Source organism: Diabrotica virgifera, chromosome 4 (assembly GCF_917563875.1).
Source record: "Diabrotica virgifera virgifera chromosome 4, PGI_DIABVI_V3a".
In the NCBI taxonomy this organism is placed as follows: Eukaryota; Metazoa; Arthropoda; class Insecta; order Coleoptera; family Chrysomelidae; genus Diabrotica; species Diabrotica virgifera.
In genome coordinates, this window is record NC_065446.1 from 103742858 (window position 1) to 103767174 (window position 24317).

Below are 24317 nucleotides of genomic sequence, written 5' to 3' on the forward strand. Positions count from 1 at the left end.
ACACCAAAAATATATTCTGTCTTATGGCGTCTACTCACGTCTGAAAACCTAGAGACCTCTCATAAATATTTACAATGAAGAACAATTTATAATTGTGAATGACATGTTACCTCTATCAGTAGTTTCGTCTACTTCTACCGAAAAGGATCAAAATGTAACTACTAATTGATTCTTTCATTCTGTGTTGTTTTAGGTACGCCGCCAAATCTCTTCGAAACAGAAAGTAAATTAGAAAATTCCAGATCGTATTTGTTAAACAATTTTATTTGTTCTCTAAAATTAACTTGATTTAACGAACTAAATGGTAATTCCTGACAACTTACAAAAACTACAATATCAATAATTAAACGACGTAAAACTATCAATTTCATAGTTTTATCCCGGGCGCGCTAGCAAGGTACGTGGCTAGGTACGTGTCTTGCGGTGGCTGCCGTTTGCAGATCACCGATCGGCAGATTGGTATCTGCTGGACTGTCCATTCAAATGAATACGGGGAATGTATAATTGGTTGCCTATCGGCTAATATTCCATGGCTTCTTATTACAAGCAAATCGTCAATCTGGGGACGGCTTGCCGAAGCGGGCCTATCGCAATCGGGTGCATGGCTATAGTATCATTAATTTGAAAAGTCTCTTACACACAACGCACAGGGATCACTTAACGTATCGGATCGACTGAATTATTTTAAAAACAATGAATAAAATTTAGTCTGTATTATCTCACAGATATTTTTTATTTCACAGAAATGAATATCATCAACTCTGATTAAATTAAATATTAAAAAAAAACTATAATGTGTCCATAAATGTGTGGATCGGCACTGCCGACCCTGACTAGCCGCTACTGACTGTCATTATTTTTTCATGCAGAATTAGCCCTTAAAGTTTGTCGCACTTATTTAGAAACACCCTGTTTAATGAAGAACATAGCTAGTTGTTATGAAGAATATAAGCAAATGAATCAAAATATCTTATCTTAATCTTATTACTCAATGAAGAACATTATCCAACATAATCAAATGAATCAAAAAACAGAATGTTAAGAAAACCTGAGGCTATAGTTGGGTTTTAATTTCAGTATTTTATAAATGCTAGAATAGTCTAAAGGGTGATGCGAACTTTGGAAAAAAACACAGTTTGATTCGTACACCCGGTATCAAATGACAATTTACCTGTCTAGCAACAATATTATTACAGCTATATTGCTAAATAACAAAGCTATAACATATTGAAAAAATCTCTCAAATCGGACAACAGGTTTAGAACATACGAGGCATCAACAATTACCCATTTTTAAGGCGGTGCGTTAATTTCTTGTAATTCTCTTGGCATGCCACGCCACGTTCCGTTGGATTCCAGCTTAGGGGGACTTTAGACCCGTACGCATTATTTGGCCAAACAACAAAAACAACCACGAACACAATAATCCACTTCTAAGTGGATGACCAAGCATAATTTCCGATGCGTCAAGGATCACCGAATGGGATAACATTATCTTAGTAACGTACACAAATAGTTGAGGCGTGCCTAATTCTCCCTCGGGATATCTCCCATTACGCGTTACGAGGTGCGCCAATGACCTTATATTAATCCGTTAAAGCAGACAAACAGGGCCGAAATAGCAATTATTAATCGTTTCGTAACGCGTTTATATACCGGTATGGACGGTATAAGGGAGCTTTGTTAGGTAAACGACAGTGTTGCCCTAGGCAACCAGATTATTGGGAAAATTTAATGAAAATCTCGGCGTTAACGGCATACTCGGCACATACATTTTTAACAAACGCTTCTCGCCTACTTCACGAAGTAGTTACCTACGTGAGGGCGATAAATTCTAAATGAAAAACGTTGATTAACAACGTAATTGAATACTCTAAATCTCACTGGTCCTTTATTAATTTCTTTATTAAAACAAGTCTGAGTACAAAATATTCCGACCACGCAGGAAACATCATCTATCCTTACCTTTTTATTGAACTACGAAAATGTAGTTACGGCCCTCCTTAGCAGAGGAGCAGCGCACCCGCAAAAACCGCTATAGAGATCGAATCTAGATTTTTCTTGTCTTCTTGAAGATTCTGAAAAAAAAATCAGGAATTATTTATGCTCAACAATTACGGGATTTTTGTCAAAATAGAAATACAAGAAAGGATATTTTAAAACTTATCTAGTAGTCTGGGCTGATTATCGGGGAATAGGCCATTTTTGGGAAAAGTTATTTACCAGCAATTTTATTGCTGGAATCGAATTATAAGATCCTATATATTAGTAATATAGGTATGCAAAGTCCTCAGATAGTGTGCTACTTTTTTTATAAACAAAATGGCGCCCGAGAATCGTGTTTTTTTTAATTATTGCTCTAGAACTCCGAAGATTTTAACTTTACAACAAAAACACTCAAATAAAAATTCACCGTGATTAAATTCTGCATAGAGACGTGTTTTTCCCGATCTGCTCCGACGAAAATTTTCCTCGGAAAATGCGGGTTTTCCCAACAAAATCTTAAATTTTCAAATAAAGTTTTAGATAAGTAATTATTTACCAATAATTAAATAATTTGGTGACTTAAAAGCCTTCTTGGTTTAGATTATAGTTCCAGAAGCTCGTGAAAATTAAACGAATATTTTAGCAACAATTCAATTGTTAATTAATAATTTACGGTCGCAATAATAACCAAAATAATTATGATGCACTGATCAAACTTTGAAATCTTATAAAGATGAGATGCCGATTTAACATTTTGTCGACAAAATATAAATTTTTTATTTTTCTGCATAATCTTTAAATGTTTAAAAAAAATAGTTATAAACAAATTAACGTTTCTCAGAAAGTTTTTATTATATTATAATTTTAAAAAATAGCTAAAATGCGCATTTCAAATATCTTGAAAATGAATGCTTTAAACCTTTTTTACAACCATTTGCAAAAAAGTTATGAAATAGCAAAGTAAACATACTATTACTACGGTGTTAATAATTTTTTTTAATTCTTTCAAAGCGTAGAAGTGAGTTTAAAGTACAAGCTAATTATTTTTAAAACAATATCGATTATCAGCTTAATGGTTATATTTTAATTAAAGATTATAAATATATTCTTTTGTAATTTACACGCGCGAAAGTAGAATAATACAGTACCGTAGCTACCCGCCCACATACACAACTCGCGCGAGTTTAAGCGTGTCAGTCGCTTCGAGTGAACATTTTATCTCCGGCTCTGTATCAAGCCTACTTTCGCGCTAAAAATTACAAAAAAAGTATTTTTAATCTTTGATTAAAATATAACCATTGCACTAATTTTTGACATTCTTTGTGAGTAATTAGATTGTACCATAGACTCACTTTTAAGCTTTGAAACAATTAAAACAAATTATAAACAATGGAGATATCGTATATTTATTTTGCTGTTTCCTAACTTTTTTGCAAATGGTTGGAAATTTTTTTTAAAGCATTCGTTTTCAAGACCTATGAAATACGCATTTTAAGTATTTTTTAAAATTAGAATATAATAAACAATTTCTATGAAATGTTAATTTGTTTATAACAATTTTTTTTACATTTTTATAACATTTTAAGATTATACAAAAAAATGAAAAATTTATATTTTGTCGACAAAATATTAAATAGGCATCACACCTTTATAATCTTTCTAAGTTTGATCAATGTCTCATGATTATTTTGGTTGTTATTGCGACTGTAAATTGTTAATTAACAATTGAATTGTTGCTAAAATATTCGTTTCATTTTAACCGGCTTCTGAATTTATAATCTATACCAAGAAAGCTTTTATTTCACCAAGCTATATAATTATTGATAAATAATTACTGGCCCAAAAAATTTATTTGAAAATTCGAGATTTTGTTGGGAAAACCCACATTTTCCGAGAAAAATTTTCGTCGGAGAAAATCGGGAAAAACATGCCTCTATGTAGAATTAAATTGGGGTGAATTTTTTTTTGAGTATTTTTGGTGTAAAGTTAAAATTCGGAGTTATAGAGCAATAATTGGAAAAAATACGATTTGTCGGCGCCATTTTGTTTATAAAAAAAGTAGCACACTATCTGTGGACTTTGCATACCTATATTAATATTATATAAGATCTTATAATTCGATTAAAGCAATAAAATTGCTGGTAAATAACCTTTCTTTGTACTTTACTAATTAGACCAACGTATTATAACTATTTTTTTTTTCAAAATTTAAAGATTATGCAAAAAAAAGAAAAATTTATATTTTGTCGATAAAATATTAAACAAGCATCTCATCTTTATAATCTTTATAAGTTTGATCAATGTATCATGATTATTTTGGTTATTATTGCGATCGTAAATTGTTAATTAACAATTGAATTGTTGCTAAAATATTCGTTTAATTTTCACCGGCTTCTGGAATTACAATCTATACCAAGAAATCTTTGATGTCACTAAGTTATTTAATTATTGATTAATAATTACTTACCTAAAACTTTTTTTGAAAATTATAGTTTTTGTTAGGAAAACCCGCATTTTCCGAGGAAAATTTTCGTCGGAGCAAATCGTGAAAAACTTTTCTCTATGCAGAATTTAATTGCGTTGAATTTTTATTTGGGTGTTTTTGTTGTAAAGTTAAAATCTTCGGAGTTATAGAGCAATAATTGAAAAAAATACGATTTGTCGGCGCCATTTTGTTTATAAAAAAAGTAGCACACTATCTGCGGACTTTGCATACCTATATTATTAATATATAGGATCATATAATTCGATTCCAGCAATAAAATTGCTGGTAAATAACTTTTCCATGAATTTTGCTAATTAGCCCAGAGTATAGATCATATCTTACAAAATTGTTATTTCTCTTTCAAATTTTGAGAGAATAACCTTTAGGCAAGTAAAACTAAAGTTTCTAAATACATCGAGAATATTTTCTGACTAAGGCGCAAATTTTCAAAGATTTTCTGACGTGTTTGGCGTATTTTTACTTATTGTTGACCAAAGTCAGTGACAAAACCGTTTGTAGAAAAACGATTAACTTCTAAAGTATGATCTTTGAGAAATTTTTATGGAAACTTTTAGCTCTTTTTGTTTTATAGAAAAATAAATATATTAGTTAAAAGTTGAGAAAGAATAGGATAGAATTAGAAAAGTTGATTATCCTAAAGCACGTAATTTAACGACTTTATCTCTATACTTATTTCCATCGTGAGATAAACCAATATCCTTTTACAAAAATTCCCTTCACATACATGTCCTGACCAATCGACACTCATCAGGTCCGCTTCAAAGAACTTGAACCTGCTCTAACGATCTTAGCCTATGCTCTATCATTTTGGCATCGATTGGTGGCACCCTTAGACTTCTACTTAATATATCTATTCTTAACTGTACTGTTTTTTGTCACTCTTCTCGTCCATCTAAGCATTTTTATTTCCGCTACATGCATTCGCCGAGCTTTGTAGCATTTTCGTTACAGCTTCGTTCAAATCATCCTGTCAGACAACACATCACTCACTTCCTTAGACTTCATCCATCCAACACTAATTCTACTGCATACATCTCCATCTATTTCCCCATTACTCTGTAACACCGGTCCTAGGTACTCAAAACTATTACTTTGCGAAGCTTACTTGAGTTTAGTAGACAGAACAGTAGAACGATGAACCAAGAGAGTGGTTGCTATTTAAATAGTAGCGAGACGCATTCATGTAAAAATTTAGAGTTTAAAACCAGTTTAATGTTATCTAATTTGTAATGTGATGGTAAAACCGAAAATAGCATATACGTAGAACAGTGATATGTTGGCTAAAGATGCAACAAAAAAGTGCCATCCTTAAATTAAGTAAGGTGCAAATACTTGTTTGCTTGGAATTACTGTTACTCTGAGGGACACAACAACAGCAGCTGTAAGAGAGATGAAGGGAATATAATAGGTTTGTTCTAGCATCAGTTTCAAACGGTTTGAATGAAACCATCAGCGAATAGTCGACCAGCGCGAGTAGAGGGGATAGCACTGGTGACTGTATTATGTTCTCTCACTGACCAACTGTTTGCTGACTAGTTTGAGTGTTTGCTAGAACAAACCTAATATTATGGACTACAAGAAAACAACCTGAGTAACGCAATGAATAGATTGGGAATTGCAATATATGACAAAGTAAATTAGGAATAGCGTATGGATAATTATTTCTGATGAGTAGGATATATGATGAAGAAAAAATGCCTAAAGCATGGAGATAGAACATGACGGTACCACTGTATAAAGATAAAGGGAATATTCAGGACAGTAAGAACTATAGGGGGATAAAGATAATATCGCACACAGTAAAATTTTGGGATACAATGTAAACCGAAGATTAAAGAAATAATAGATATCGATAGGAGACAAACAGTTTGGGGTTTTGCCAGGAAGGAGGACAACGGAAACCTTTTTTGCTTTGAGGTAGCTGACAGGGAAATACGACGAGAAGACAAGAGAGCTACATTTGGTACGAACGAAAGAATTCGTTCGTTAACTTTATTGTATTTGTACAGCGAATCGAGCACGACCGAACGAATTCATTCGCATTCGCACATGTTCCAACCGATGTCGGTAAGTTAGCGAATCATCAAAGGAAATCGTTGTTCAATGTGGACAGTGGATAGAGGGTAGCGAACGAATTCGTTTAGAAGTACCTGATTTAATTTATTTACAAACATTAGTTTGAGAGGGTTGTTTATTGTGTAGTCGTGAAAACATAATTTTGCAATATGGAATGGGCCAACGAAAAGATACTTGAATTAATTGAGTTATAGAGAAATGAAGAATGCCTATGAAACCCGAAATCGAAGCTATATAAAATAATAAACAGAAAAACTGATGCTTGTTTTAACATTTCTATAGGAATGGGTTGTGATGTCTCTGAACTAAAAAAATTAATTAGTTTTTGGCTAAAAGAACAAAAAGAGGGTTCGAAGTGGTTTGCATTTAAAAGCCAATTTTTTATTGGATAAATTTCAACCCGGAAAGACTAATGAGGTAGGCAAATCAAATCAATTGCTAAAATTAATTAAATGCAAATTTATTTTGATACACCAATTTTACAATTTATTATTTGAACATAATATGGGCCATTCCACGAACATACGCCTGTTTTGGATTACTTCGACAACGAATATTTTACTGTGCAACATAAGAAGTACGAAAGTAAATGGCGTTAATAATTATTCCAATAGACAACAATGTAATTTGCAATTTTCTTTCGTTCTTCTTATTTTGCACAGTAAAATATTCGTTGTCGAAGTAATCCAAAACAGGCGTATGTTCGTGGAATAGGGTATATAGTCATAATACCAAGAGCAAGCAACTTTTTCGAGGAAGAATTTTAAGAAAGCTGGTTCTTTAATATATTGTTCTCTATGCTCCCCAAACAGCGTATAATTCCTGCTACCTGGCTGCTGATACAGATTGCGTTCATTAGTTCGAAGCACATTACAGGTACTACCTAAATATATTGAATTCAAAATTATTTTAACAATATTTTGTCATTAATTTATATGCTAAAAAGTGTTACGTTTGACCTGTGCTCTTGTGCGGAATGGAAGCATGGACGTTAAAGGCCAGTTCCATTAACAAATTTGAAGTGTTTGAAATGTGGTGCCCACGTCGAATGCTTAGAATATCATGGACATACAGAGTCAGAAATTATTAAGTACTAAGAAGAGCGGGTTTTACAGGATAGGGAACTTTTTAAATATGTTAAAAGTAAGAAGACTGCATACTTGGGGCACATATTACGAGGGGAACGATACACTTTTCAGCAACTGATACTCAACGGAACGATAGAGGGTAAGAGGGGTCTGGGAAAAAGATGTCATGGCTGCGTAATCGCCACCGCCAGTGGACAAGAATCCACGGCTGTGAAATGTTTTGCAATGCTGCTAAAAACAGTAATATTTTATAAACAAGACAATGTACGGTGGACGCAGAAATGCACGGCATCTTAAGCAGAAGAAATATGAATTTATAATTGCTAGACATTTCTGGACGTTTTATTTATCTCAAACTTTAGTTGATAATGCCAGATTTAAATAAAATATTAATAAATAAAACTTATCAAAATTTTCAACAAAATAATAAAAAATACCTGGATAAATTATTTTTGAGACTAGAAATAATTTTTATTTTATTTTAATTATTAAAATCAAATTTTTTAAATTAAATAATTTTATAGAACAGAGACAGGACAAAATGAAATTATTGAAGTCATATCAAAATTTATGAATATGCATCTTAAATACATCTGCGGGCAATATGCACTCCCGATCATCAACGAATGCGAACATTCGCTTCAATGTAAATAGTAAATGGCCCTACTTTGTAGCGAACGAATGACCAAGCGAACACCTACGAATTCGTTCCTTCGTTTGTTCGTATTCTTCTTCTTCTTCTTCTTCTTCTTCTTTTTATAAAGACATTACTCTGTCTGTTTTTCAATGTGCCTCCAGTAAGTTTTCATTCCATCTTTTTCGTGGTCTTCCCACTGATCGCCTTCCTATTGGGGAACCGTCTCTCGCCGTCCTTACTACTCTATTTGTTGTCATTCGGCTTATGTGGTCGTTCCATTCTACTCTTCTGCTTTTCACCCAATTATTAATGTTGTCCACCTTGCATCTCCTTCGTATATCTGCACTTCTAGCTCTATCCCACAGCGTCTTACCACCGATTTTTCGCAATGTTTTCATCTCTGCTGTTTCTAGCATTCTTTTTGTCCTTTCTGTGTCAGGTCGTGTTTCTGCCGCGTATGTCATTATTGGTCTGATGACTGTTTTGTAAATTCTGCCTTTCACTTCTTTTCCGATGTTTTTATTTCTCCATATTGTTTCATTCAGGAAACCTGCGGCTCTGTTTGCTTTATTCACCTGATCTTCCACTTCTGTTTCGAGCTTTCCGTAGCTACATAGTGTGATGCCTAGATATTTAAACTCCATGACTTGTTTTATTATTTGACCCTCCAGCTCTAATTTACACCCTATTAGATCTGATGTTATAACCATGCATTTAGTCTTTTTTGGGGAAATTGCCATGTTAAATTTTCTAGCGGTTATATTAAATTCGTGCAGCATACGTTGTAAATCATCTTCACTTTGAGAGATTAGTATTGCGTCGTCTGCATAGCAGATTATTTTAAGTTGTTTTTCTCCCATTTGGTATCCTTTTTTTGTTCTTACTTTTTTTATTATTTCGTCCATGATCAGGTTGAACAACAGAGGACTCAGGGAATCTCCCTGTCTTATACCATTGCCAGCTTCAATTGGGTCAGTTAGTTCTTCATCTACTTTTACTTTTATTGTGTTGTTCTGGTAGATATTTTCGATCGTTTTAATTATTCCTAGAGGTACCTCTCTTGCGTACAAAAAATGGATAACGTCCTTTAATTTGACCCTGTCAAATGCCTTTTTAAGGTCCACGAAACATAAGTATGCCGGTTTGTTGTATTCTAACGATTTTCCTTGAATCTGCCTCATTATAAATATAGCGTCGGTGCATGATCTTCCCGACCTAAAACCTTGTTGTTCTTCTGCTAATGTTATAATTTTATTCAGTTTGTTTGTTATCACTTTGGTCGTTAATTTTAGTGTTGTGTTTAATAAATTAATTCCTCTGTAATTCTCCGGGTCCGATTTTTCTCCCTTTTTGAAGAGAGGTATTAGGATGCTTGATCTCCATTCTTGTGGTATTCTGTTTTGTTCTATTATTTTTTGGATTAGTTGTAATAATTGTTTGGTCAGGTCTTGTCCTCCATACTTTAGGAGTTCATTCGATATTCTGTCCTCTCCTGGTGATTTTCTATTTTTTAATTTCTTAAATGCTTCCGTTACCTCTGCTTCTTCAATATTTATTTCTTCGTTTGTTGTCACTTCAGGTGTTGGTGGTTCGTTATCGTTATCTTTAGCAAACAGAGATCGAAAATAGTCTCCCCAAGTTTCCTTCTGAATGTGCTTCGTTTTTATTAGTTCGTTCATCTCTTTTCTTTGTCCTCTGATCATTCTCCATATTTCCTTTTGTGTTCCGTAGAAGTCGTGTTCCATCTGTTTTGAGAAACTCTCCCAGTGTTCTCTTTTTATTTGTCTGACTAAAGTGTCTGTTTCGTTTCTAATTCTTTTATAGTGGTTGTATGCCTGTTGTGTTTGTTGTGTTCTGTATTGTAAAAAGGCTTTCTTCTTTTCTTCACATTTTATCTTAACTTCCTCTCGAAACCATGGGGTTTTCTTTTTTGATATATTGGTATTCGTTACTTTCCTCTCTCCCAAGTGATTCTGTTGCTGCGTTAATTATGTTACTTTTGAGTTTTTCCCAGCTTTCCTCGATTTTATCCTTTTCTAGTATTTCATTATCAGCAATCTTATCTGATATTCTTTTTCTATATAAGTACTCCGTGGATTCCGTACTTAGTCCTTCGACTTTGATTTTTGTTTGTGTTGGTGCCACTCTCTTAGGTGTGAAGCATTTCATGGTGATTCTAATTTTACATAATACTAGGCTGTGGTCACTACCTACATCTGCTGAGTTGAGGCATCTTACGTCAATTATTTTTGATGGATGTATATCTCTGTTAGTTACAACATAATCTATCATAGATTAGATCTTTGTCCACGGGTATTATTGAATGTATATTTGTGTTGGTCTTTGTGGTCAAAAAAGGTGTTGTTTATTCGAAGTTCGTTATTTGTGCAGAAGTTTATCATCAGTTCGTTCGTATTCGCTTTGATTTAGATGCGCCTTAAGGCTCATGAAGCATATGTATGAGGGAGCGTACCCCAAAGTAAGCACTTGTGTCGGATTGAGCGAAAGTTTTCCAGAGACGGTTGGTTTGCATGAAGGCTCTTCACTAAGTTCCTGCCTGTTTAATCTTGTTATGGATGTACTGATAGAGGAGATAAGGTAGGGAGATCCTTGGTCAATGCCCTTTGCAGATGATATCGTGTTAGTGGAGGAGAGTAAAGAAATGTTGGAGCAGAAGTGAAAGGGTTAAAGAAAGGCTATTGAAGAGAGACGACGTAAGTTTAGCACGCCGAAAATGGAGTTTTCGGCGGGCTAAAAGTGGTCGGAAGGAACTGGAATTGTTGGAGGCATCGAATTGCTTTGGGATAACTAGAGAATTTGAATACCTTGGCTGCTACATAACATGAAGACACGAGGGATATAAATGAGTGGCGAAGAACAGTAAGAAAGAGTGACCCCTTAAAAGGAAAAGCTGCGGAAGAAGAAGAAATATGGATAATGAATTCCACATGTGGCAAAAAGAAAATGTACCTCCATATAGACAGAGGTATATTTATCTCGCTGTGTTAAGAAGAGTTTTATGCCATCTTGGATTTTAAAGAAAATAACTCGGCAGACTGAAGGAACATAATAGTGTCATACTGGTATGGAAGGCAGGTCATCGGAGAATAAACAGCAGCAAAAGAGCTAATTAAAGTTACTAAAAGGGGACAGCTGAAAGATACTTCGATCTTATAGAGCCGGCTTTAGGAATGCGGAAAAGTATAATTCGGGGCCAAATAAAAGTCTGGATCTGAACAAAGCACAATAATAATCAGTGGGAAAATTACAGAAAAGTATATTAATAGATAATAATTGGCTGTAGTGTAGTGTGATGTATAACCGACGTCTTCCAGAAAAGAGAAAAGAAAAATGTTACACGGACAAACGTGTTAAGCAAACAATGAAATATACAAGAATTAAACATAAGCATAGTTGGGATGATTATTTCAAAGCAGAACTGTACAAAAATGTATATAAAAAAAGTTGTCCATAGAAGAAATAAAAATATCGACAATATTATATGATTCGATTTTATATTATACTAAATATAGATTTTCAAAGGTTTTTTTAAATAAAGGCAATGCATTATCCGCAACATTTTTGGCATCACTGCTTAGTATTATTCAAATATGCTCTCTATAGATAAGATTTGCATTTCGTTCCGGAACATTTGATTGCAAATGAGCATATTATTACATCAGGAAACGAACCATTGAACAATAATCCAAACTGGAAACGGATAAATTGTTTGATCTGTATACTGACGGCAAAACAAAAATCGTTAGATGTTCCGTAATAAATATGATTTTAATGGAAATAAAATGCTGAATATCTTTCGCACCTTTAACACGTTCGCTGCGTATATTTTTTAAGTACTTCTCCCAGAACCACTGGAGAGGGAAACCGACTATCGCCGATGAGCGACATACGTATCGAACGTGGTAATAATAATTTTAATAATAGTTAATCGGACTAGACAAGTGCCGTGTTTTAAATATATTCAGAGGAAAAGTACAGCCCGGAGGATTCGATATGCAGAATGGCCAGAACATCGAGGTCATGGGTGAAAACGATATGTATAAATATCTTGGAGTAAAGCCAGAGCGGAAAATTGACCATAAGCAAATAAAAACTGAGATACCTACGAAGTTTATACGAAGGGTAAAACAGTTGCTTCGTTCACACCTTAACAGTAGAAATTAGTTTAAGGCACTAAACACCTACGCATGTTCCGCGCTTATCTATTCATTTGGCATTGTTAAGTGGACTAAAACGGATATAGAAAATCTTCAGCGAAAAGTAAGAACACACCTTACAAAGGCACAAAAACGCCTACCTCGAAGTGCAGTAGAAAGAACGACATTACCACGGAATTTAGGAGGAAGAGGACTTATGGATATAGGTGAGCAATTAGATAAACAGATTGCTAATTTAAGAACTTATTTTCAGAGGAAGGTTGAGACGTCTACTCTACATCGCGCTATTTGCGCAGTAGATGACACAACTCCGATCAAACTGAGGGAACTGGAACTGGATGGGTAAACCTCTGCACGGGCGACATCCCAATACGCCAATATTATGTAGACAATACAGCGTCGAACTATTGGTTGAGATCAGGAAAGATGTTCCCCGAAACATAACGTTCATTACTAGCCATTCAGGATCAGGTTATACCAACCAAAAATTACCTGAAATATATTGTCAAAGACCCTCAGGTTCCAAACGACAAATGCCGATATGGATGTCAACCCCAAGAAAATATCCAACATCTTATATCGGACTGCCAGGCATTTGCTGCAACTGAATAAGAACCGCATAACTCAGTAAGAAAGATCCTTCATCAAGAGATAGCTATCAACCTGGTACTTCTGCAAATGAACTATCTCCCATATTATCAATAGGTCCATAAGCTGAGAGTATGCTTGAGAATGACAACTACAAGCTATACTGGGACCGCACTATATGTACTCACAGATCAAACAGTGGCACATAACACAGATCAACATGAATTTTGAGTCTGAGTTCTGTACCTCTAATTTTGATTACTTATGCCTAACTAAAGAAAGAAAAAATATTTTTGTCTAATAAAGTTTGCTTTTGTACTTGCCAGTGTGCAACGAAATTAATGAAAAAGCTCTATTTTTTAATCTAAATTATTTTTAAAAGTAAACAAATTTTGAATTACATATTTTTATTATTTTTAATTATAAAAGGCGGCATATATAAAACCCATAAATACAAAAAAGAATACAAAAGTTTTTTTAAATGAACAGTTTTGGTATTTCTTTTGTGTAAATAAGTACTGTATCATAGGAGCCCCCAAACGTAGTTACCCATCATGTTCTCATGATATTCTCCTTGATACCGTAGTTCTATGTTCATTACATCTTGGTGAAAGCGCTCTCCTTGCTCTTCTTAATATGCACCCAACTTATCTTTAAATTGATCAAAGTGAGCAAGTATGTGTACTTTAAGAGACCTCCTGCAACCCATGATTTTGAAGCTGCCAAGCATATTAGAAATAAGCTCTTTGTAATTGTCAGCCTCTGACAGTTGTTTTTTAATGGAAACTGTTTTAAATATTGAAAGACCTTAGAATCCTGACGAAGAGCTTTCACAAAGTGCTTCATGAGACTTAATTTTACGTGCAATGGAGGCATTAAAGCAAGATAGGGCTCCACCTTTGAAACTCGCACCGATGAGACAATGGGTGGAATGCATAAAACGTAGTACCTGCTAATGCTTCAAGTATGTACTACATTTTTGAAGATTTTACTACACTTACAAGGCATTAATACACTTACAAATGCTTTGTAAGTGTAGCAAAATCTTCAAAAATATAGTACGTACTTGAAGCATTAGCAGGTACTACGTTTTATGCATTCCACCCAATGAGTGCTGCTGGTATAGTGAAGTACATGGGCTCTACTATCCCATAAGCAAGGGTAATATGGATATTTAGTGTATCCGCCTTATATTCGCACCAGAAAAGAGAAAAGCAGCCATTTTGAAATCCCCTATCACTGACCAGACATACTCTTCATAGTTTCAAACTTGAAGCTACATTTTCACGCTCTCGTAACTTTCTTTGAGCATTACAAAATAAGCCATAGTAAGGGATGGAAATATATTTCCGTTGTGAAGAAGAACTGTTTGAAGATCCTTGTAGAGCTGTCAAATAAAATTTTTTGGCTCCTACTTAAATGAATTCGCCACAAATATAGCAAGAAGAGTGCTAGTGTACGTCATTTTTACACTTTTTGGAAGACATTTTTAGGCCTCGAGACACATAAAATACATTATTCCATTGCAATGCTCACTCTCACACTACCATGTCAGTCTGTCACTTCTCGTTTCACATCCACAGTCCCCCTCTCCCGTCTACGGCAACTTTAATGAAACGGCTCCTCAAAAAATCTGTAAAAATACCGTATATTTATTTTTCATTATCTAAGGTACAAAAGCAAACTTTATTTATTATTTATGGACATTTTGCTTAATTTTCGATGTACATATACAAACAGAAAATATTTTGTACATTGTATTATCTACATATATACTAAATAACCGACTCAAAAATTTTTTTTGTTGACCTGTGAATAGACCATATTTCTCGTACTAGTTAGGCTACGGCTCCACGGGCGAGAAATTGACGCTAGCAGTAGCAGTAAAATGAAGAGTGATAAATGAAATCAACAGCGATAATACTGGGCGGCTCCACGATGCTGTAAACTATCGCTCAAGATCGGTAAAAGACGCGTCGTCAAGGTCATGTCGTAGATGGATAAGTCCAGACCTATTTTTACAGTAATTTACAGGGGCGGAGGTAAATTGAGTCCCATAAATATATTATATCTAAATTAAGAAGGGTCAAAATATTTAGATGGTCAAATTGAATCCCGGGATTAATCCTTCTAATTACCTTTTAATAGCTTTTAATTTGTAAGTATTTTATTGGTTATGCATTTATGATAATCAAATATAAAATGTAATACATACAGTGCGCTCGAATAAGTGTTACCCCCTTATTAACTTATTTATTTTTAGCACATAAGCAAAACACTGGGACAGGTCGATTTTTAAAATAATCATAGTATATTATAGCATCAATGTTTCGAACTTTACGCGATGCCTCTTCAGGTGACAGGTATAACTTTGATTTTTTTAAATGGGAAAGTGCATCATGTGACACCTCATTTAAAAGCTTTTGAAATACTGATTACAAAAATGGATAACCTATAGCCCATTCTTTACCAAACACCCTGTATATTATCTACTTTTAAGTAGATTTAGCAAATATGCAAATTGGATATTTTCTATACAAAACAACGCAAAAATGTAAAATTTTGCATATTTTACAAAAGTGTGCCCATATAACTTTGATGTATAATGACATTTCAGTTGTAACTATAGATACTCATTAAATAAATCAACAAATAGCTCAAAATTCTCAATATTTAATTTTGTTTTAAAATCTCAAGATATTATAGTTTTGTCCTTGAATATAAGGGTAGAAAACCTACCAGTTTATACCTAAATTTTATATAGGGATTGTCACTTCTAAAAATTCCTTTTGTTGTAAGATTAACACGTGCCGTTGCAATTGTTAAAAAAATAGTGCATCCATCGCAGGCCCTTTATCGCCGACCCTGCATGGAACCACTACAAACCAAGATGCGGCCAGATGCGGCGCTATGCATGTTGTAAATTGCCGTTCTCGTGGAGCCAAGATTTTACAGCTGTGCTGCTGCCGTAATTTTCCCGCTACTGCTAGCGTCAATTTCTCGCCCGTGGAGCCGTACGCTTAATAAATTAACAAGACAAACAGCACTGTGGCGATACCTAACAACAATAATCTACGTACTTTTACTGAAAAGATCGCCAAGTACAGAAAGACCAGAAAGTAAGACCATGCAGAAAGCTGTACTACTCTCGACGGCCGGATGTGTACGAAAATTTTTGGGATATATTCCAGCATACTAAGTCACCTAGGGCTCGATAAGACGGAAAGAGTCCCACCAGAGCTCAATCCTTTTGATATCGTAGGAATCTGGGATGAGTCAATTTTCGCCTTAGAGGGAGTGTGAGCCGTATGGCTAAATCTGGGTTAATTCGAAATAATGACAAGTAAGACGAAAAATTATCGAAAGGATTTAATGTCCATAGTTATACAATAGACCAGGGCCGAAGCCTTTACCGAAAATGGTAAAAAGTCAAAAAAATCGTGACAACCTACAACAACACGTAAAATAGATGGAAGACTCAATTTACTCAAAACGGGGAATTCGTTATACAAATGAAAACGAAAAATTTCATTTAATTATAAAACTGTTGATGCTATCAACTTCTTCTGGGGCTTATTTGATAGGTATTCCTAAGTACTTTGACAAGTGTTTAAATAGATAGATTTAAAGTGGTGGCCTTCTGGCCTATTCCACTGCGACCTTTTCAGATCTATTGTGGTCCTCTAGTCCTAGATTAAATTTTCTAGCCTGACTCTTTTTAAAAAGGTCTAATAGTTTTGAGACTGAACCTTCCATATAGCTATTTGCCGGTGGATTTTTTTCTCCTAATGCATAAAACCGCACATTTGCCAGACTGTCACACTGACACAGAATGTCTACTGTTTCTTCTTCCAGGTGACAGAACCTGCACAGGTCATTATCTGACAATCCCATCATCTTCAAGTGCCTATTCAGCTTACAGTGATCTGTTAGCAGACCTACTAGGGCTTTGACTGTTTTCCTGTCTTTGCTTATTAGGTCTGTCGTAAATTTTGTATAATGTTCTGTAATGAACTGTTTTGCCTATCTTTGTCCTGGTAAATTCCTGTAGCCGTTCTTGTTACTTTCTTTACAACGAATGGCATTGATGAGAATTTTTGCCCATTTCATCTGCTTTTTCATTGCTCTTATGTCCCTTGTGCCCTGGTACCCAGGCTACCGTGACCTTGTTACAGTCTCCTTGTATATTTAGGGCACACACAATCCCATAAAGAAACTCCTTAAAATCCGTTAAGGCTTACCCAGGCGCAGATGTCTATTCAGACCATAACCCTGTAATAGCGCAAATGAGTATTAAACCAAAAAGATTGGAGCAGAAAAGAAGAGCAAACCAGATAGACGTCAGTCATTTATGTAAGCTGGAGGTCAAGGAGGAACTGCAAAGATGTATTAATAATAATTTGAAAATACTTCATGAAAAAGAAACATCTCAGCCAACGAACAACATAGATAAAAATGGCAAAACGTAAAAATGGCGATAACAAGTCCTGCGAAGAAAATTCTGACTAAAGAAAAACCAAAAATAAAGCAAAGATGGATGACTGATAAAATCCTTCTTCTCATGGACAATCGGAGAATAATGAAAGGAAAAAACGAACAAAGGTATAAACAAATACAGAAAGAAATCAAAAAAGAAATCAGAATAGCAAAGGAAGATTTTTATAAAAGAAAATGTGAAGAAATAGAGCAATTGCAGGCAAAACATGATATTTTTAATGTACATAAAAAAGTGAAAGAACTTGCAGGTACACAAAAACGTAAGCAGCCAAATATCCTGTATAATGTCAACGGAAATATAATAACAGAACTAGAAGAACAGTTGAAGACATGGAAAAACTATGTTGAAGAACTCTTTGCAGATGATAGACAACAATCTGAACTAAGTAACATACAAGGAGACGAAGGTCCAGAAATAACGGAAGAGGAAGTAATGTACGCACTAAAAAGAATGAAAAACGATAAAGCCCCAGGTCCAGATGAAATACCAACGGAAATCCTTAAACTGATAGAAGAAGACTCGATAAACATTTTAGTTGAACTTTTCAATAGCATTTATACATCAGGAAAAATACCACAAGAATGGCTTTTATCCACCTTTGTTATTATACCAAAAAAGATGAATGCCAAACAATGTAGTGATTACCGTACAATCAGTTTGATGAGCCATGTTCTGAAAATATTCCTGAAAATTATACACACTAGAGTAAAAAGAAAACTGGAAATGGACATCAATGATACCCAGTTTGGATTCCAAAATGGACTCGGAACAAGAGAGGCGTTGTTTGCACTGAACGTTATGTCTCAAAGATGTCTTGACATAAATCAAGATGTATTCATGTATTTCATAGATTATAACAAGGCATTTGATAAAGTGCGGCATGATCATCTAATCAGACTCCTGGCAGAAAAGAATTTAGATAAACGAGACATCCGACTAATAGCAAATATGTACTACAATCAGAAAACAGTAGTGAGAGTAGAGAATAATACCACTGAAGAAGTTGAAATAAAGCGAGGTGTGAGACAAGGGTGTATACTGTCACCAACCCTGTTTAATCTCTATTTCGAAGACGTAATGAATAGAACACTCTCTGAGCAATCCATAGGTATTAAAATAAATGGTGTTAGATTAAACAATCTGAGATTTGCCGACGACACCGTTCTGATCGCAGAAACACTTAAAGAGATATTGGTGAATATGATAGCAGACTGCAGCGAAGAATATGGACTATCTTTGAACATAAAGAAAACTAAATTTATGGTAATATCGAAATCAACATGAAATGTCCAAAATTTATATTCACACAATGAAATTATCGATCGAGTTAGCAAATACAAATATTTAGGCACTTTAATAAATGAAGACAACGATAGCTCAGCAGAAATCAAAATAAGAATAGAAAAAGCCAGATCCATATTCACTAAAATGAAGAGAGTGTTCTGTGGAAGAGATTTGAGCCTTGAAATGAAACTTCGCCTGATGAGATGTTACGTACTTTCTGTGCTGTTCTACGGAATGGAGGCATGGACGCTGAAAAAGATTGATACCAAAAAATTAGAGGCATTTGAACTGTGGATGTATCGCAGAATCTTGAGAATATCATGGACGGAGAGAGTCACAAACGTCGAGGTCTTGAGAAGAATGAATAAAGAAAAGGAAGTCATATTTACGATCAAAAAACGAAAACTGCAATACTTGGGACACATTACAAGAGGCGAAAGATATGAACTGCTTCGAATAATTATGCAGGGGAAGATAGCAGGAAAAAGGTCCATAGGAAGAAGACGAAACTCCTGGCTAAAGAATCTACGGGAATGGTATAGCTGTAGCAACAACGAATTGTTTCGGTCAGCAGTTTCGAAAATACGTATAGCCCTGATGATCGCCAACCTTCGGAACGAAGATGGCACTTGAAGAAGAAGAATCCCATACCTAGCTTAGAATTTACCTCTACAGAATTGAGTGCCTGAAGCGCTGCCTGACTATCTGTGAAGATGGCAAGAGAACAGAACGTTATTTCCTGCCTTTCGATTTCTTCCGCGCAGTGATGGATTTACGTTATTTCCGCCTGGAAAACTGTGACATCCTTAGCTTGATTTGAGCCTATACCGGCTCCCACACCTTCCGATGTTTTTGGGCCATCAGTGTACCAGGTGGCAGCAGCTTGTATGGGTACACCTTCCTTGCCTGGTATACTAACTGTGAACTTATTTTCAAAGCTATATCTCGTAGCTGTTGCATCGATAGGCTGCTCCATCGCAATATCTGCTTTTAGCTCTTCGATTGGCTTTCTGTTGTCAGCACCATGCACCTGGCTTGACAAGTGTTTAGTAAGTATATTTTATAAAATGCATCGTATTCTCGTTATTTAAGCTTGAATTGAGTAGGTACTCGTCGAAAAAAAAAAACATACATTCAATTACCTATTTTGTCTAAAAACTTGAGTTATTTATGAAAAACCGCTTTAAAACATGCATTTTTTACGAAAAATTAAAATCTTTAATCTTTACAAGTCAAAGTATTAATTTATTTTAATAACTTGATATAACATATGAGGTTATTTTTAATAAAATAATTTTCACTCCCGAGAAGGGGTGGCATCAACCCCCACGGTAAAAGCACAAGTTGGTACCAAGTCACTTTTGTTTCTTGAGGTATCCTCTAACTACAACAGAGGATCAACAAAATCGGAGGTGAAAACCTTCAGTGACTGCACTATAAGTATATTACACAATTATTCTCCCTCTAGAATGCCAGATTTGATAATTCATCAGCTTTTTCATATCCCATTATTCCTATTGTCTGTTTATCCAAACAAAATTTATATCTACAGTATGCAGCAACTTTTTAATTTGATATGGTAGATATTTCATCGAGTCGTATTTAGTGTACCGAATGGAATTTAATACAAACTGAACATCTGATATTATATTTGGCTTTTTTAATATTATGTGGTGTTAATACATTATTTATCAAACTCGCTTCCTGCTAGCAAATTATTTTACTGTGCAGATATTGCTATCTTTTAGGAATTTATTTATTACATATTATAATATATTATAGTTTATACCAGGGGTGGCCAAGATCCTTGATAGTCCGTGCCATTTTTCAAAATTTGAAATGTTTCGAGAGCCGCAATTAAACATTTATCTAAAATCCACCAGGAAAAATTTCCTGTAGCTGGCTGTATACCATTAATTACAAAAATTACAATTATAAACAAAACAGAATACAAAACTGAACAGAATACAAAACAGATGATGCTCTCTTTTTTGGGGTTTTTAAAATAAATATACGTTTTACGCAGAAGATTTTTCTTCAATTATCTAAAAAGTGTACAGAAGGTATTTTTCTCTCACTATTTGGATTTCGCGAATTTTAAAGTCAAATAAAATGGTTAACATTGTTGTTTCAAATACGCAAATAATTCTACAAGCAGCCTTTGCTAATTCAGGATACTTCGAGTCTTCATCATCCTTTTATCTTTTTCTGGGACGGCCTACTTATCTTCTATCGTCTTTCAAAAAATACCGTCTTTAACACTATTTTTTCCTCTGATTTACCACATGACTGCCCATCTTATCTTAACGAATAATTAGCTGTACAGTCTTAATTTAGATTGTCTTTTTAGCTGCTTAGATCTTAATAATGATGATAGGGAGTATAACGTTCTATTACACGCAACTATCCTTGCTGATACCTCTTTTTAGATGTAGTTGTCATGTGTTGTTCCGCTGTGGGGTCGTGTGGTTGCTTTTTATTATATAATATTTCCTGGATCGGGTTTGTCCTGTTTTAGGTGATTTAACACCTCTTCAGGACGTATCATATCTCGATGTACGGGTTGGTTGTCCATGGAACCACTGGTGGTAGTCTGTGCCGTGTCATGTGTGATTACCGCCCCTAGATATTTAAACTCTTTTACCAATTCCAAATTGTGGTCATTAATAGTTATGTTATATCTACCTCTTATTCTTGGATTTTTGGGTATTAGCATGTATTTCGTCTTCTCTTCATTTATTTGAAGGCCCAGACTACCTGTTTTCTCCTCGAGTTGTGAAAACAACTCTCTCACGTCTCTTGTATAGATTGAGCGACTGCACCTATATCATCAGCAAAGGACAACAATAGTTTTGATCCTCGATTCGCAAATCCTCCTGTCAACTCAGATGATATTTTACTTATTACATATTCTAAGGCCAAATTGAACAGCAACAGTGATAAGGGGTCTCCTTGTCCGAGTCCTGATGTTACACTTAGTCTTTTATATTTGTTGTCAGTAATTTAAGACATTTTGAAACACAAAAATTAAAAGTAATTCAGGTCCATTTATTGAGAGCCACAAATAATCCTTCAAAGAGCCACATGTGGCTCGCAAGCCACAGTTTGACCACCTCTGGTTTATACAGTGCTAGTCAAACTCTCCCTTTTGAGCGGTTATAATAATAGTGAAATTAAATTTTAAGGGAGGAAATAAACGAAAGTGGGCTTCTCAAATAGTCATAATAGGTGATGTAATAGTGACAGATGACGTTACAAATCGGTGCCGCCCAAAATCCCGACAGCCAAAATACCGACAGCCAAAATCCCGACGGCCAAAACACCGACACGCCAGAATCCCGACACGCCAGAATCCCGACAGGCCAGAATCCCGACATGCAACAATCCTCGCATAAGTAAAAAATTCCGACCACTACGGTACATTCCATGTCAAATCACTCAGGCAAAAAATTTTGGATCTCCGATTTGTCTGAAAATTGGTATATAGCTTCTGCGGGACGTAAAAATAAGATATTTAAGGTCAAAAAATCTTCTTCTTCTTTTTTTCTCAAAATGTTATTTTATGCGATTTTACAGTGATTTGGTGTTTATTTAAACAAATTTGCATTTTCTGTAGTAAAGTATCGATGAAAAACATAATATTTTAATAGAAAGGACTCAAAAATGTCATTATATGGCATTATAATAAGTTATTTTAAATCAAAACAAGTTTTTGATCAAATTTTATAGTGTAAAAAACGTTAAAATACCGTTTTTTACATTTTCCTACATTCCCAAAATACATCATCATCGATTTGGGTGAAAACTTGCGAACAGATAGCCAAAAGATAGGATTTTAAGTGGTTAGAAGGATTTGAATTATATTACAATACCAAAAATGTTACATGCAGTAATATCAGACTCAAAAGTATATATTAGTCCAGTCGGGATAGCATTTGACCTTGAATGCCGAGCTGCCCAAAATTTTATTTTTCTTATCTTTAGGGGAGTCAATAGTAGCCTAAATTTAAAATCACGAATGAATTCCTCCGTTACGTTAGCCGCCATCTTGATTTTAAAGTAGAACCTGTTTTGCTTAATGTCTCCGCCATTTTTAACTTTTCGACAAAAATTGTAGGAACTGAAATTGTTCCAAATAAATCGTATTTACAATTATTACAATTTCTTTTTAACAATTTTTGTCGTGAGGTCGATATTTTCGAGTTAATTTTACTTACAGTAGACGCCTATATTGTTGACTATAATATTTTGAATGTAACTTTTTTGGTATTGTAATATAATTCAAATACTTCTCACCACTTAAAGTCCTATGTTTTGTCTATCTGTGGGAAAATTTTTAGCCAAATCGATTATGATGTATTTTGGGAATGGAGAGAAATGTAAAAAACGGTATATTAACGTTTTCTACACTATAGAATTTGATCAAAAGCTTGTTTTGTATCAAAGTAACTTGTTATAATACCATATAATGACATTTTTGAGTCCCTTCTATTAAAATATTATGTTTTCCATTGATACTTTACGATAAAAAACGCAAATTTGTATAAATAAACACCAAATCACTGTGAAATCGCATAAAATAACATTTTGAGAAAAAAAGAAGAAGATTTTTTGACCTTAAATATCTTATTTTTACGTCCCGCAGAAGCTATATACCAATTTTCAGACTAATCGGAGGTCTAAAATTTTTTTTGCTCCAAAATTGAGTGATTTGAAATGGAATGACCCCTACATTTTGTTTAGTAACAAAAATTAAAAAACAGATGGCCATAAACAAAAAACAAGAACTAAATGTAATTATATGTTAAAAAGAAACTTATCAAACCTGTCGGTATTCTGGCGTGTCGGGATTTTGGCCGTCGGGATTGTGGCTGTCGGGATTTTGGGGTAGACCCGTTACAAAGCCACTTTGACCGATAATTTTAAATGGGACCTTATGGCAAGTGATATCTCGTTTGAAACGTATTGAAAATATCTATTCAATCATTTAAAGGGGTTTTAAAACCTAATGTTGTTTAGTTGATGAATAAATAAATACTAAAATTGTAGTTTCGTATTTAATTAATAAAGATTCAAACGTCCGCCTATGGCTATTTGTTAAAAAAGTTGACGTTGACGTAAAAACAACAACTATAACCTGTTTTTAAACTAGGACGAGTAATTCACATTTATCGCGCCGTAATGTTTGTTTGTAATTGGTCCAACCTCAGGCAAAGTAATACAAGGCAACAATGGAGTAATTGTTATGAAATTTTGACACTATTGACATTTAGTAAATTTTGACAATATTGGCATTTCATAGGTTAATTAAGTTATATCGGCGATTTTTTGTGTTTTTTTCGTTATTCCTTTAATTTTTAGATTTTTAGTCTGCTTTTATATACAAGACAGTTATTTTTAGACCTCTTTAGCGACGAATTAGTTAAATATAATATTTAGCTATTAGTTAATATAATATAATATTTATATATAATAAA

At 34.4% G+C, this 24317-nt stretch overlaps 1 protein-coding gene across 2 annotated transcripts in view; it reads right to left on the reverse strand.

Annotated features, from left to right (window-relative positions):
- The window catches only part of LOC114326709 (protein-tyrosine sulfotransferase), a 921489-nt gene that overhangs the window by 473082 nt on the left and 424090 nt on the right, over nt 1–24317 (reverse strand). For both annotated transcript variants that reach the window (XM_050648297.1, XM_050648296.1), the window contains exon 2: nt 1965–2077. The gene's annotated coding sequence lies outside the window, so the exon portion shown is untranslated. The remainder of the gene's footprint in view (nt 1–1964; nt 2078–24317) is intronic.